This window comes from Notamacropus eugenii, chromosome 2 (assembly GCF_028372415.1).
Source record: "Notamacropus eugenii isolate mMacEug1 chromosome 2, mMacEug1.pri_v2, whole genome shotgun sequence".
Lineage (NCBI taxonomy): Eukaryota > Metazoa > Chordata > Mammalia > Diprotodontia > Macropodidae > Notamacropus > Notamacropus eugenii.
The window spans coordinates 200,777,319-200,792,065 of record NC_092873.1 but is presented as its reverse complement, the minus strand read 5'-3'; the positions used below and the strand labels follow the sequence as shown (position 1 = coordinate 200,792,065).

General features: G+C 35.5%; 1 protein-coding gene and 1 pseudogene across 3 annotated transcripts in view; both read left to right on the top strand.

Annotated features, from left to right (window-relative positions):
* Positions 1 to 14,747, top strand: part of MCM9 (minichromosome maintenance 9 homologous recombination repair factor) — a 186,204-nt gene that overhangs the window by 103,723 nt on the left and 67,734 nt on the right. The window lies entirely within an intron of this gene.
* Positions 899 to 14,741, top strand: LOC140530416 (biogenesis of lysosome-related organelles complex 1 subunit 2-like; annotated as a pseudogene).

Sequence of the window (14,747 nt, the reverse complement as noted above, 5' to 3'; positions counted from 1 at the left end):
TGGAAAGATATGCACATTATTGGCTTTTTTGCAGCTTCTTGGAGAAAACACTTCATCTCTTAACTCTGCCTTTCACTGGCTGTCCACTATTCCTAGGGTGCTCTTCCTTCTCATCTCTATCTCCGTACTTCCATGAAGAGTTAATTCAGATTCCACTTTCTTCAAGTGACCTTTCCAAGTTTGTTCTCCCTATCTCACCCTCAGCCCGCCCCCCATTGCTAGTGCCTTCCCTCTGAGTTTACCTCAGATATGTTGTATGCTTATAATTGAAAATATGTATGTATCATATGTATATGTATATATATTAGTTTGCTTCTTATCTCCCCCATTAGAATGTGAGCTTCTTAAAGACATGGGACTTGTTTTTATCTTTCTTCATATTTCCAGTGCTTAAAATAATACCTCACACATGGTAAATGCTTAATAAGTGCTTGTTGATTGACTGATGCATTGTTGGTAGACCTGTGAATTGGTACCATCATTTTAAAAAACAATCTGGAATTACATCAATAAAAGAGCTAAAATATCCATATTCTTGATACAGAGATCCCACTGGCAGACAGTATATGTTAAATATATGTCCCAAGGGTCATTGATGAGAAGAAAATCCTCATATACAACAAAATATTTATAGCATCATTTTGAGGAAACAAAGGACTGGAAACAAAATATATACCCATCAGCTGGGGAATGACTGAACAAATTGTGGTTCATGAGTATAAAGGATTATTACTGAGCTGTAAGAAATGATGAATACAGAGAAGCATAGGAAGACTTGTGTGAACTATCATAAAATGAAATAAATGGAGCCAATATTCACAATGATAACAACAAGTAGACAGAAAGAAAAATCACAAAACAATTTAAAGGAAACTCAACAAAATTACAGACAACAAACATGGCTCTCCAGAAGAGATATGAGAAGATACTCCCACTCCACTCCTTTTCAGGGCTGTTAGATATGTAAGTGTGGTACATTTCATGTAGTCTCAGAATTTTTTTAATGTGTTGATTGATCTTACTGATTTATTTTTGTTTCTTCCACTTTTTCTTTAAAAAGTATTATTTGTTTTATGAGATGGCTTTCTCGGAGAAAATGCTGAAAAATTACCCCTCCAAAAAAAAGATCTTGGCCCCCCCCAAAAAAGATCTCTTCACTGTTGTGCAGAGATTAGGGGGCTGGGGTCTAACAGTGAAGAACATTGCATATATTGTCAGGTGTTGGGGGTTTTTTTATGTATTCATCAATTCTGCTGTAGTTTTTCTCTTTCTCTTTTTCCTTTAAAAAAAATTCTGTTAAAACTTTCTTGGGGGAAGGGGGAGAAGAATACAGGGGAGAAATTTAGCCTATGTAAAAACAAAAGATACCAATAAAAACTGAGTTTTAAAAATAAAAAGTAATGCTAGCTATAGCTATCCTGAGTAGGCCAAAGATAGAAAGACAAAATACCCATAACAGCACTTTTTGTGGTAGCAAAGAACCAGAAAGTTCTACAAAGTAGATATCCATTGATTGGGGAAAGGGCTAAACAAATGATAGTAAGTTTAAATAATTGAATATTATTATGTGATAAGAAATAATAAGTATAAAGAATTCAAAGACAATTATGCAAACACAGAAAGTGAAATAAGCAGAAATAGTAAAAATATACATGATGACTACAACAATTTAGATAGAAAAACCAAAAACCAAAACTGAACACTGTAATTATGAGAATCTGCCTAACCCCACAAAAATGTTGAGAATACATATTGTCCCCTTGTCTTTGTAGAAGTTGGGGGACTATGTGTATGGAATGTTCATATATTTTCAGACGTGGTTGATGTATTGTTTGGTTTTTCTGACCAATTTTTTTTCTTTTTTATTCTTTGTTATGAGGGATGGATTTCTAGACAGAATAAAGAAAGAGAGGTATGATCAGAATGAAGGTGTAGCAATGGCATGATAACATTGTTGGTGAATGGAGTTGTCCAGGCATTCACCTTTATTTGTCCCCACCTTTATGCTGGCCTGGTTGCTCTTTCCAGCCACTCCCTCAGCTCCTTTGCTCTAGAGGAGTAGATTTTCTTTTAAACTGGGCTGTGGTATAGCCATTGAGAAGGAAATTATGAAGACTTAGCCTCCAATATCAACCCAGTTAGTCATAGCCACACTCAGCCAGATTTCTGACTCTTGGTTAAAGTTGTCCCTGTATGAATATTCTCTTTTTGTTCTGAATGAACCAATAATATTCTTTTCTGCAGCACTGAACCCCCAGCCAGAGAACTGGCTGTGACAAAATACCACAGTTGTAAATCTCTTTCCCCATCCTGGATGCTTCCTTATGACCCATTCTCCCTTCATTTGAGCATGAATACACGTAAACAGTGGTTAATTATGTTTATTATATTTAAAAGTAAACAGAAAAGGTAAAGACTTTTAAGAAATAGATGTATTTTGGGAAACAGGCATATGCCCTCTTGCAGGAGAGGGGATAAGGAAAAATGGGAGCTTCCTTGCCATGGGGGAAGGGGGGAAATGGGATGGTTTCGGTAGCAGAGTAGCCATTCTGATACACCTCATGAATGATCTGTTTATGCAACTACAAGAGTCTAGAACTCATTGCTAGTGGTGATTCCCTCTGTGGTTTCCATTCTTCCAGTCTCCAGATCTGTTCCATGTCATGGTGGCATCTCCTTTGTCCCATTCCTGCTTCCATGTGCTACTCTCCATTTTGGTATTCTGTCTCAACACTCAAACAACTTCAAATGCCTCACAATCGCTTAGGCTGATAGGGGTGGATCTATTAGTCACATCGGCCTCCTTCTAGTCTTTGGTTTAGGGAAAATTTCTCAATAGAGTCAAGAAAGGTCAAAATAATGGAAGGCTTCCATCCAAAAACCATTTACACGTCTGTCTCCAAAATTCTGATCACCTTGGGTGAAACCAAAGTCATGTTACAAAGGTGTTGTAAAACCTCGAGATATCAACAGTTAAGATTTTTTTAAAATGCTACCTCGACTCTTCCAGTGTTCTCTTTTTCCTTCTCCTCTTCCTTTCTCCTCCCTTCCTCCTCATCTGCATTTTTCCTCCATCCTTTCTCCTTCCTCTCTTCCCCAGACTACATGACCAAGAAGGCCACAGAACCCATCAGGTGGACATTACAGGCTGTGCCAGGACAAGTTCTCCAAAATAGCCATATTTTGACTGACAGGCCAGTTGACAGCCACCAGGGAAGACTATAAACTTCCGGAAAATATGAACAAACTGACTAGCTTGAAGTATCTAGAAGTGAAAGATATTGCAGTAAACATAAGTAGAAACCTAAAGGACTGAAACCAGAAATAGGCAGAACTTCAGCCTTATCTGGATCAGATCACTTTAATGGAGGAGCAAGTAGCAGCTCTTGAGTAGGCAGCTTACAAGTTGGATGCATATTCAAAGAAACTAGAAACAAAGTACAAGAAGTTAGAAAAGCAATGAAAGAATTCTTTAGCAAATTCTTTAGCAAAAAGAATGTTTCATAAGAGCTGAAATAAGTGGGATGGTACTTATCATTATGCTTCAATTTCTAAAAGGAAGCAGTGCTGTTCATCCAAGGAGAATCCCATCCCCCACCTTTGGTTGGATGTGTAACTTTGGCCATTCCTTGAAATTTTCCTAAACCAGTGCGCCCTGGAACCTCATTTTGTTGTGTGCACTAGACTCAGAAGTCAGGATCAATCCCAACTAGAGCAGACACAGATGAGAGACTCTCATCTCCCTGTCTCCTCTCTTCTTCCCTTTCCCCTAGGACTCCACCCCCACCCCCTTCATAACCTGTTCTTGAACTTAAATAATAAATGCTAACTTATGACCCTCAAAGAAAATGCTACCTCTTGGTTTTAGGTGGTTGCTCTTTATTATGGTAAGGAAAAGTTCATGTATTCCTATACTTTTCCATTTTTTAAAAATATGAGTGCTATATTTTGCCAAAGGCTTTTTTCTCTGCATCTGTTGATTTAATCCTATGCTTCATTAGTAATATGATCTGTGATGGTTTCAGCAGTACATATCAACTCAGATAAATCTATGAATGCTCTGTCCATACAATTACAAGAGTCCAGCACTGAACATCTCATGGCATTTTCCTAACATTGAATCATCCCTGCATTCTTTATATAAGTCCAACTTGGTAATGGTGAATAATTTTTAAAATATTTTGCTACAGCTTCATTGATTATGTTTAATTCAGTTCTTAATGTCCCTATTTATCAGTGCTAGTTGTCTGTAGTTTTCTTTCTCTGTTATATCACTTCTTAGCTTTGGCATCAGTATCGTATGTATCTCATTGAAGTATTTTGATAGCTCTATTTTTATAAATAATTTATGTACTATAGAGACTTATCCTTTAAGTATTTGATAAAATTTGCTTATAATACAAAGATTTTTCTACCATCAATCCCCATCCTCTTTGAGATTTCATTGATGACTTGATCATTTGAGTTTCTAAGATTACATTGTTTAGATTCTCTTTTCTATTCATCTTGATTTTTTTGTTAATATTCATAAAAATCATAATTTCTTATGGCACAATAATATTCCATTACATACCCTACAGTTTGATCAACCATTCTCCAATTGATGGACACCAAGTTTGTTTCCAGTTCTTTCCTATAGAAAGTGCTGCTATAAATATTTTTGTACATATGAGTCCTTTGTGCTTGATTTCCTTGGGAGACGAAGGTATATGCCTTACAGTACTATCACTGGATCAAAGGGTATGTAGTTTAGGGATTTTTTTAATATAGTTCTAGATTATTTTCCAAAATGGTTGAACCAATTTACAACTCTTCTAGCAGTGTGTTAGTGTGTCTTTCCTCCTACAATTTCTTCAGCAATTGCTGTTTTCCTCTTTTGTCATCTTTAATGGTATTATAGGTCTGAGATAGAACTCCAGTGTTGTTTTAATATATGTTTCTCTTTATTATTGGTTGTAGAAGGCAGGTGAGTTGGTCAGCCTACCTAAACCTCCTTGGCTGAGTTGATAAAATCACAGGAGGGGAAGATAACAGAGACAACAAAATTTAGCGTGTTAAATGAAGTGCAAAGACATATTTAAGCCCTGTTATCCCTTTATGAGTGTGAAACTTTCCCTGATGGAATTAGAGAACAACTTGCTACTGCCTGACTAAAGATTGGTCACAGCTCCATTTAAAAGCTAGCTTGCCAGCTCTGGAGACATTAGAGGAGGAAAGCAGCTTCAACAAGGGTGATCCCTGGCAATCTAGAAGAAAGACATCTATAGAGGAATAGCCTAGTTCTTGAGATAGGGATAACTTGTTGTCTTTTCACTTGTGTCTCTGCCAGAAATCATCTTTCTCTCTTTGCCCCACTACTCCATCAGTCTGCGAGGTATTTGCATCAGAATTATTCTCCTGGCAGGAGACACCACTCACAGCAGGAAACAGTTAAGTCTGTCATGGTGTCTCTTGGTTGCATAGAAGAGAGCCAACCTTGGACTAAGTATAGAACCTTGCAGTCAGTAGTTGAGCTACAGAGAGAAACAGGCCCAGGGAGCCCAGCTGAGCAATCCTCCAAACAGATACCACTGACAGTTGTATGTATTTGTGGGATTTTATGCCCTAAGTTTATGGAAGAGGGAAACATTTTGTAGCTATTATTCTTATTATTACATCTTAGTAAATGCCTTTGTTTTTAACTAATTGTGCAAATTGGCTGACTGTTAAAGATAAGTGCACCATTGAAGGATTGTGAGTGATAATTAGAAGTGCAAACCCACAACCTACTCTTGAATTCAAGGTAGTAACATCCTTGGGGACCCAACCTAACAATGTGAATGTAAGTTGTGGGTGTAACACCAGAGGGAGTGCTACACAGTGATTAAGATAATTTTTCCATAGGCCGTTGATAGGTTGTGTTTCTTCATTTAAGAACTACCTATTCATATCTTTTGACCAAATGAAATAATAATTGTAAAGTGCTTAGCACAGTGCTTGGAACATAGTAAGCATTACATAAATATTTGCTATTATTTGAGGCCTTACTTTTAGGGAATGATTCTTGTTCTTATTTATTTGTATTAATTATTTATATATCTAGATATTAAATTTTTAGCAGAGACATTTATTATTAAGATATCTCCCCTCTAATTCTAACTGCATTTATTTTGTTCATGCAAAAATTTTTCAGCTTTATATAACCAAGATATTTCGTTTCCTTTTTATAAACATATCTATAGACAGCTAGGTTGGTGCAGTGGATAGAGTGCCAGGCCTAGAGTCAGGAAGATTCATCTTCCTTGAGTTCAGATCTAGGCTCAGATGCATACTGTGTGACCTTGGGCAAGTCACTTAACCCTGTTTGCCTCAGTTTCTCATCTGTAAAATGAGCTGGAGAATGAAAAGGCAAATCACTTCAGTGTCTTTGCCAGGAAAACCTCAAATGGCATCATGAAAAGTTAGACACAACTGAAATAACTAAATAGCAATCATCTCTGTATCTTATTTAGGTAGGAATTCTTGCATAAGCACAGTTGTGAAAGACATTTCTACTTCTCTCATTTCTGTAGATATGTCCTTTTATTTTATAACTCACTCATTCTTTAGGAATTTAAGTCTTAATCCTTTCTTCAGAGTTCCCTTTATTGATTATAACCCTTTATTGCACTGTGATATTTAAAGGGTTTGTTTAATATTTTTACCTTTCTGCCTTTGTTTATGCATTCTTTATGCCCTAACATATGATCAGTATTTATAGAGATGCTGTGCAAAGCCAAAAAAATCTGTATGCTCCTAATATTTCCAATCATTAATTTTTAAAATTCTATCATATCTGGGTTTTTTTTCTTATGTTCTATTCAGATTCTAAATTTCTCTCTCATTTATAATTCTGTTAGATTTCTCAAGGTCTGAAAAAGGCAAGTTGAAGTTCCCAGGAATTTTTTTGTTATATTGTGCAAATCTTTTAGTAATTAGCATTCTTCTGAGTATTTAGATGACATGCAATTTAGTACATATATGTTTTAAAGTAATAATATTACTTCATTATTTATGGGACCTTATGGACAATGTAGATTACCTAAATTATATCTCTTGACTGTATTAATCTTTACTTTGCCTGTTTTACATTTTGCCTTGTTTAAAGTCATGATTCTACTCCAACCTGTCATTTTAACTCTTGGTAAATCTTTACATTTTAAGTTTATTTTATAAAATGCTCCTGTTGGGTTTTGCCTTCTCATCCATTCTGCCCTGTGTTTTATGGGCAAGTTTATTCCATTCATATTGATGGTTATGATTGTTGACTTTATATTTCCTATTGTATCCTATCATTTAAAAAAAGTCAAAAAAGTAGAAATCAGTAATAGTTATTTGTAGTTTTAACAGTGTGATCCCAATATGCTTCTTTTTCCTCTCCTTACTCAGCTGAAGCCTAGGACACTGCATCTTGCCACATCTCACTTTTTTTAAAAAAAAATTTTATAATCAATTCTCTTGTTTTGTGATTATTCCTTCTCAGTTCTCTCCTCTATCTTGACCTTACTTCCTCCTTGTGTCAGCTCACTTCCCTGTTTACTGTTACTACTCTACATTTTTTGCCTCAAGCCTTTCTTTACCAAGCTCAGAATAAGGTCCATGTGGTCCTCACTTGCCTGACCTTCAGCTCCATGTGTATATACCTTTTCCTTGAGACATCCCAATGATGAGAGGTAGTAAATTCCTTCCCATTCCTTTCCTACCATCCCCTCTTTTTTATAAAGACCCAAACTCTTGAGTTTGTCTTTCTTTGTTCCCTCATTGAAGAAACATTGTTCACACCCTTAGGTATGGTGAGATTTTGAAGAGACAATATATTTCTTCTCTCAGTTTTAAGATGTAACCTCTTGATCATTATCAGCCTTTACAAGTTGCCAGAACTTGCTTGCCTTTCTAAGTTTTTCTTGTTTCCTTTTATTTCATTTTAGAGATTTTATCCTCTATCTTTTAAGAAAATTACTTTGAAGTCACTGATTTTTATTAAACACCCTCTTACTTTTGTAGCATAGAACCCATCCTTGTAGGGTAAGTTATTCTTAGATACAGGACTTTTTCTCTTCGCTTTTGACATGTTCTTTTTTATCTGTTCTTTCCTTTTTCATATTTTGTTGCATAATCTTGAGTGATTTTGAGTGAGATTCCTTGTTATATGATCTGTATCTTCCTGGCTTCTTGTAGTTTTTTTCTTTGACCTGGAAGCAGTGGACTTTGGCAGTCATACTTCTGAGTATGTCATATTTGGTAGTGACATAAATTTTATCTGTATGGTTTTAATAGCTCTTAAAAGTTCATTTTTATTTTATTATAAATTTTAAATTCTCTCCTTCCAAACTTCCCCTCCTTTAACCATGAGCAACCCAGAAAAAAAAAACAACTATTACTAATGTGATAGTTACGCAAAACAAATTCCCATATTAGTCATATCAAAAGAAAAAGTGAAAGGAAGGAAGGAAGGAATAAATGAACATTCATTAATATGCACTCTCTGTTGTAGGTGGAAAGCATGTTTCATCATAAATCCTTTGGAATTATGATTAGTCATTGTGTTGATCTTTCAGTCTTTCAAAGCTGATTATCTTTATAATATTGCTGTTACTATGTAGATTGTTCTCCTGGTTTTGCTCACTTCACTTTGCATTGGTTCATAAAATTTTTCTTCAGTTGTTCTGAAACTATCCCCTTCATTATTTCTTATAGCACAATAATATTGCATCACATTAGTAAACCATAACTTGTTCAGACATTCCTTAATTGATGGGCATCCCTTCAATTTCCAATTCTTTGTACCTACAAAAAGAGCTTTTATAAATACTGTTGTACACATAGTCTTTTTTCTTTTTCATTGATTTCTTGCTGGTATAAACCTAGTAACTGTCTCTCTGGGTCAAGGGTATTCACATTTTAATAGCTTTGGGGGCATAATTTCACTTTACTTTCCAAAATTCTATCATCACTGCATTAGAATATCTGTTTTTCCACAGCCCCTCCAGTATTTACCATTTCCTTTTTTGTGAACTTAGCCGCTTTCAAGGGTGTGAGGTGATATCTCAGAGTTATTTTGATTTGCATTCCTCTCATTGTTATTAATTTAGAGCATTTTCATATTCGACTATTGATAGTTTGAATTTCTTTATCTGAAAACTGTCTATTCATATTCTTTAAGCATTTATCAATTGGGGAATGGCTCTTATTCTTATAAATTTGACTCAGTTCCCTACAATCTTAGAAATGAGATCTTTACATGGAACAAGAGGAGACAAGATGGCAGATTAGAGGAGCACTATAGGTGAGTTTTCCCAATATTCCCTTTCAAAAAACTTTAAAATAATGCCTCAAATTGAATTCTGGAGTGGCATTGCTGATAAAAGGTTAGAATAAGACACTTTTCTAACCCAAGACAACTTAGAAAGTCATAAGGAGAAGTCTGTGATACTGGGATGGGAGTTGGTAGGGTAACACCAGCTGTGAACCTTACAGGTCACTGTGACAACAGCCACGGCAACTTTAGGAACTCTTGTCTAGTGATGATAAGGGGATTGGAAAACTGGTCAGAAAGATTACTGAGAAACTCTGTGCTAGGGACACAGGACTAGGTTCTGTGTGGCAATTTCATTGTACATACTCAGGCCTGCATTGCAGTTCCAAGACAGACAGAAGTATTGCAGTCATAGTGGAGGCTCTGGTCATAGTTCCAGTGCAGAGAGGAGTCCGAGTGCTTCTGGCTCTAAGGGAGCAGGGGCTGTACCTGGGTAAGGACCAGAGCACAGAACAGGAAAGCAATGACTACACCACTCCCCAAATCACACCACCTTGTAAGCACTAAAAACTTACAAACCTCCAGAAATAGCTGTGAAAACAGCAGTGCAGAAAAAATCTGAAGCTTGGGAGAATAACTCACCTTTCCCCCAAGGTGAGCAGAGCCCAACTTTAACAAAAAATCCAAAGTTAAGAAAGTCTGGAAAATGAGGAAACAATAACAAAAACAAAAATAGAACCTTACCTTAAAAAGCTACTATGGTGATAAGGAAGCTCAAGATACAAACTCAGAAGAAGGTAATGATGTGAAAGCAGCTGCAAACAAAGTCTCAAAGGGGAAAAAAATGAAGGTTGGATATAAGCCCAATGAGAATTACTGGAAGAACTAAAGAAAGAGCAAAAAAAAATTATTTTCAAAATCAAAAAGCATGGTAGAGACAAAACTGGGGGAAAATGAGATTAATGCAAGAAAATTATGAAAAATATATATAAAATATAAACTATTTTAAAAATTGTTAAAGGAGCCCTACCCAAATTCAGGTTTTGATACCTGAACAAGGGAGAATAAAAACAGAGTAAGAAAACTATAGACCAATTCCCTTAATGAATATTGATGCAAAAATTTTAAATAAAATACTAGCAAGGAGATTATATCAATGTATCAACCACAGAGATCATACTACTGTGGAATTTATACCAGTAATTCAAAGCTAGTTCAATATTAGGAAAACTGTCAGTGTAGTTGACCGTATCAATAATGAAACAACAAAAGAATGAAAATCACATGATTATATCAATAGGTGCAGAAAATGCTTTTGACAAAATAGGGCACCCATTCCTATTAAAACACTAGAAAGCATAGGAATCAATGGAACCTTTCTTAAAACGATAAGTAATATTTATCCAAAACCAAGAGCAAGGATTATTTGTAATGAAGATAAACTTAGAAGCCTTCCCAATAAGATTGGGGTGAAGCAAAGATGTCCACTATTATTCAGTAGTGTACTAGAAATGCCAGCTATATCTATAAGACAAGAAAAAAATTTGAAGGAATAATAGGCAATAAGGAAACAAAACTCTAAAGACAATATGATGAGAACCTTAGAGAATCAACTAGAAAACTACTTGAAACAATTAACAACCTTGGCAAAGTTGCAAATATAAAATAAACCCACATAGATCATCAGCATTTCTATATATTACCAACATCAGCAAGAAGAGACAGAGAAATTCCATTTAAAATAACTGCAGACAATGTAAAATAAAGTATAGAGCACAATTATAAAACACTTTTCATGTAAATAATTGTGAATCTAAACAAATCCTTAGCTAGGTGGCTCAGTGGATAGAACACTAAGCCTGCAGTCAGGAAGACCTGAATTCAAATCCAGCCTTAGACATTTACAAGCAGTGTGACCATGGGCAAGTCACTTAATCTCTGTTTGCCTTAATCTATTGGAGAAGGAAATGGCAAACCTCTCTAGTATCTTTGCCAAGAAAACCCTGTGAATATGTTCTCTGGAGTCATGAAGAGTTGAACACAATTTAATACAACAACATTATAAAAGAATTAATATTTGTTGTGTTGGTCTGACCCTTCAAACATAAAGAAAATATAATGAAATACATGAAAAAAATTCAGTGAAATGCCTATTCTTTTCTGTGTCAAGTTTAGAGTAGTTGGGTGATACAGTAGATAGAGCACTGGACTTAGAGTCAAGAAGACCTGAGTTTAAATCCAGCCTCAGACAGTTAGTTACTAGCTATGTGACTCTGGGCAAGTCACTTAACCCTGTTTACCTCAGTTTCCTCATCTGTCAAATGAGCTGGAGAAGGAAATGTCAAGCTACTCAAATATCTTTGCTAAGAAAACCTCAAATGGGGTCACAAAGAGTTGAACACGACAGAACAATTTGGAGAAATATTAATTGCTCATGGGTAAGTCAAGTCATTGTTTTACAAAATGACAATTCTACCTATGTTAATTTACTTATTCAGTGCCATACCGATCAAATTACCAAAGAATTATTTTATATAGCTAGGAAAATAATAACAAAATTCATCTCAAAGAACAAAATGTGAAGAATATCAAAGTAATCTTTTGGAAGTTCCTGGATTTGTCTTGGCAGATAGACTCCCAAAAGTATTTTATATTGTCTGCAGTTATTATAAACGAAATTCCTCTAGCTTCAGGGGAACAGGGTCAAGGAGCTGGGGAAAAGGAAGGAGCCTGGGATGAAATATGAAGAATTCTAGTGGGGAGGAGAAGAAGAATGAAGAGTCTATTTTTAAAGTTTATATTTGAGAAGTAAGGACCTTTAGTTATAAAAGATTTATAGAGAAGTATCAGCCATGAATTAAAATGTCTGATAACTTCTGCATGTCAGCAGCTAGTTGTCCCCTAGTTGGAGACTCAGGGATATTGTCTGGCTGCTCTAAACCAATTTGGCTTTGATTTGGCTAGATTCTAGAACCAGGAAGAGAAAATTTGACTCTGTGTCTGGGTTTTACCTCTGTTCACATCTAAGAGACAGTGTAGTATAGTAGTGAAAAGACTTGAGTTGAAATTCTGTCTCTAATGCTTTACTTTGTGGCTGTAAGCCAATTAACTTATTCATCTGTAGAATAAAGGAAATAATTCTTTTAGGAAAGCAAAAAAAATTCAGAATCAGACACAAAAACAGCAATTTTGTTACTGCTGTGTTAAACTTAATATATACTTTAAGAAAACTATAATATGGAAATCTATCTTACTTACCACAGAGGAAAGTAGGAGGGGAAGGGAATGTAATGTTAATGGGAGTTAAAAGATCTTCCTCCACCTATTGATGGGCCTTGGGTGGAGCTCATTAGGGGAGGCTTCATTAGGAGAGGCTTGTTTTGTAGGAAGGCCCACACCTTTTGTTCATTGAGGCACTAGGTCACCAGAGTCATGATGCCCTCTGGCTCAGAAAAGTGTATATATACTCTGAGATGAGGTTTTGCTTAGGGGCTTGCTCTTTGGAAGAAGGTTCCTGTGCCAGATGAGACTCTGGGTAGTTAAGGAGACCCCTGGCTTTGAAAACTCGAATGTTGGTGCTTCTCTCTCTGATAACTATGCGTGTATGTATGTAATAGTCATGTAGTTGGATCCATCTGTTGATCTGTGTTATGTGTATTGCTTATGGTCAGACAGAAGCCCTGTCTGTTGGTCTTTATTTCTCTACTTTTATTTTCTTTGTTGTTATATGTAATTAAAGAAGATTGTGGACCTCTTAAAAGTTACTTTCCTTTTAGAAAAGCAGATCTAAGAACTTGTGGTAGCAGGCCATCCTGAATATGTCACAGTGCTTGCTGATACAGGCAATAAGAGAAAGGGGGAAGGTAATAGAAAGGAGAGCAGATTGCGGAGGGGGTAATCAGAAGCAAAACACTTTTGAGGAGGGACAGAATGAAAGGAGAGAAAATAGAATAAATGGGGTGAGGAATAGGATGGAGGGAAATACAGTTAGCATTATTAACAAAAAGATGTAGAAGTGAGTTTCTCTGACAAAGGCCTCATTTCTTAAACATATAGAAAACTGATTCAAATTTATTAAAAAAAGAGCCATTCCCCAATTAGTAAATGATCGAAAGATATAATCAGTTTTCAGATGAAGTAACCAAAGCTATCTATAGCCATATGAAAAAATACTCTAACTCACTCTTGATAGGAGAAATGCAATTAAAACAATTCTGAGGTACTGCTTCATACCTATTAAACTGACTAACAGGACAGAAAAGGTAAATGATAAATGTTGGAAGGGATGTGGGAAAAATGAGACTTTAATGCACTGTTGGTGGAGTTATGAACTGATTCAACCATTCTGTAGAACAATTTGGAACTATGCCGAAAGGGCTATAAAACTAGGCGTACTCTTTTGACTTAGCAATACCACTACTACAAAAAAAGATAAAAAACAAAAAGAAAAGGATCTATGTGTACAAAAATATACATATACAAGTAGCTCTTTTCTGGGATAAGGAATTAGAAGTTGAGGGGATGCCTAGCAATTGGGGAATGACTGAGCAAGTTGTGGTATGTGATTATAATGGAATGCTATTGTACTATAAGAAATGATGAGCAGGATACTCTCAGAAAAACCTGGAAAGACTTGCAAAGTGAAATGTACAAAGTGACAACATATTGTAAGATGATCAGCTGTGAATGACTTGGCTGTTCTCAGCAATATAAGGATCCAAGACGACTCTGAAGGACTTATGATGAAAAATGCTATCCGTCCTCAGAGAAAGAACTGATAATGTCTGAATACAGATTGAAGCATGCTTTTTTTACTTTATTTTTTTGATTTTTTTTTTCTTCTCTGTGTTTTCTTTCACAGCAGGACTATTATGGATATATTTTGCATGACTACATATGTATAAAATTTAAAATGATATCTTGGGGTTTAATAAAAAACTATAATAATATAATAATAATTACAATAATAGCATTTACATAGCACCTACTATGTTCTAGGCACTATGTTGAATGCTTTACAAATTGTATCTCATTTGATCCTCACAATGGCCCTATAAGGTAGGTACTATTATCATCCTTATTTTACAGTTGAGGAAACTGAGGCAGACAGAGATTAAGTGATTTATCCAGGATCACATAGTTAGTAAGTGTCTGAGACTGGCTTTGTTTCAAGTCTTCCTAGCTTAAGACCCAGTGCTCTATATGTAACAAAATTCACAGGTTCATACATGAATCCTTTTTAAGTTCTTTCTTCCATATTGAAATGTTCATATTTTTTATGATACTAAGTTCATGATAAAATAATTTTTAAAAAATATTTTAGGACGTATCTCAACAAGTTTGTTTTGAGGCTCTGCTGAGATAATATGTGTTAAGTGCTTTTGCACCATATAGATGCCAACTTTTATTTCCTTCCTTTTATGCTCACACCTATGGCAAAAATTAAGTTTGAATGACATGACTTTCTCTGTAG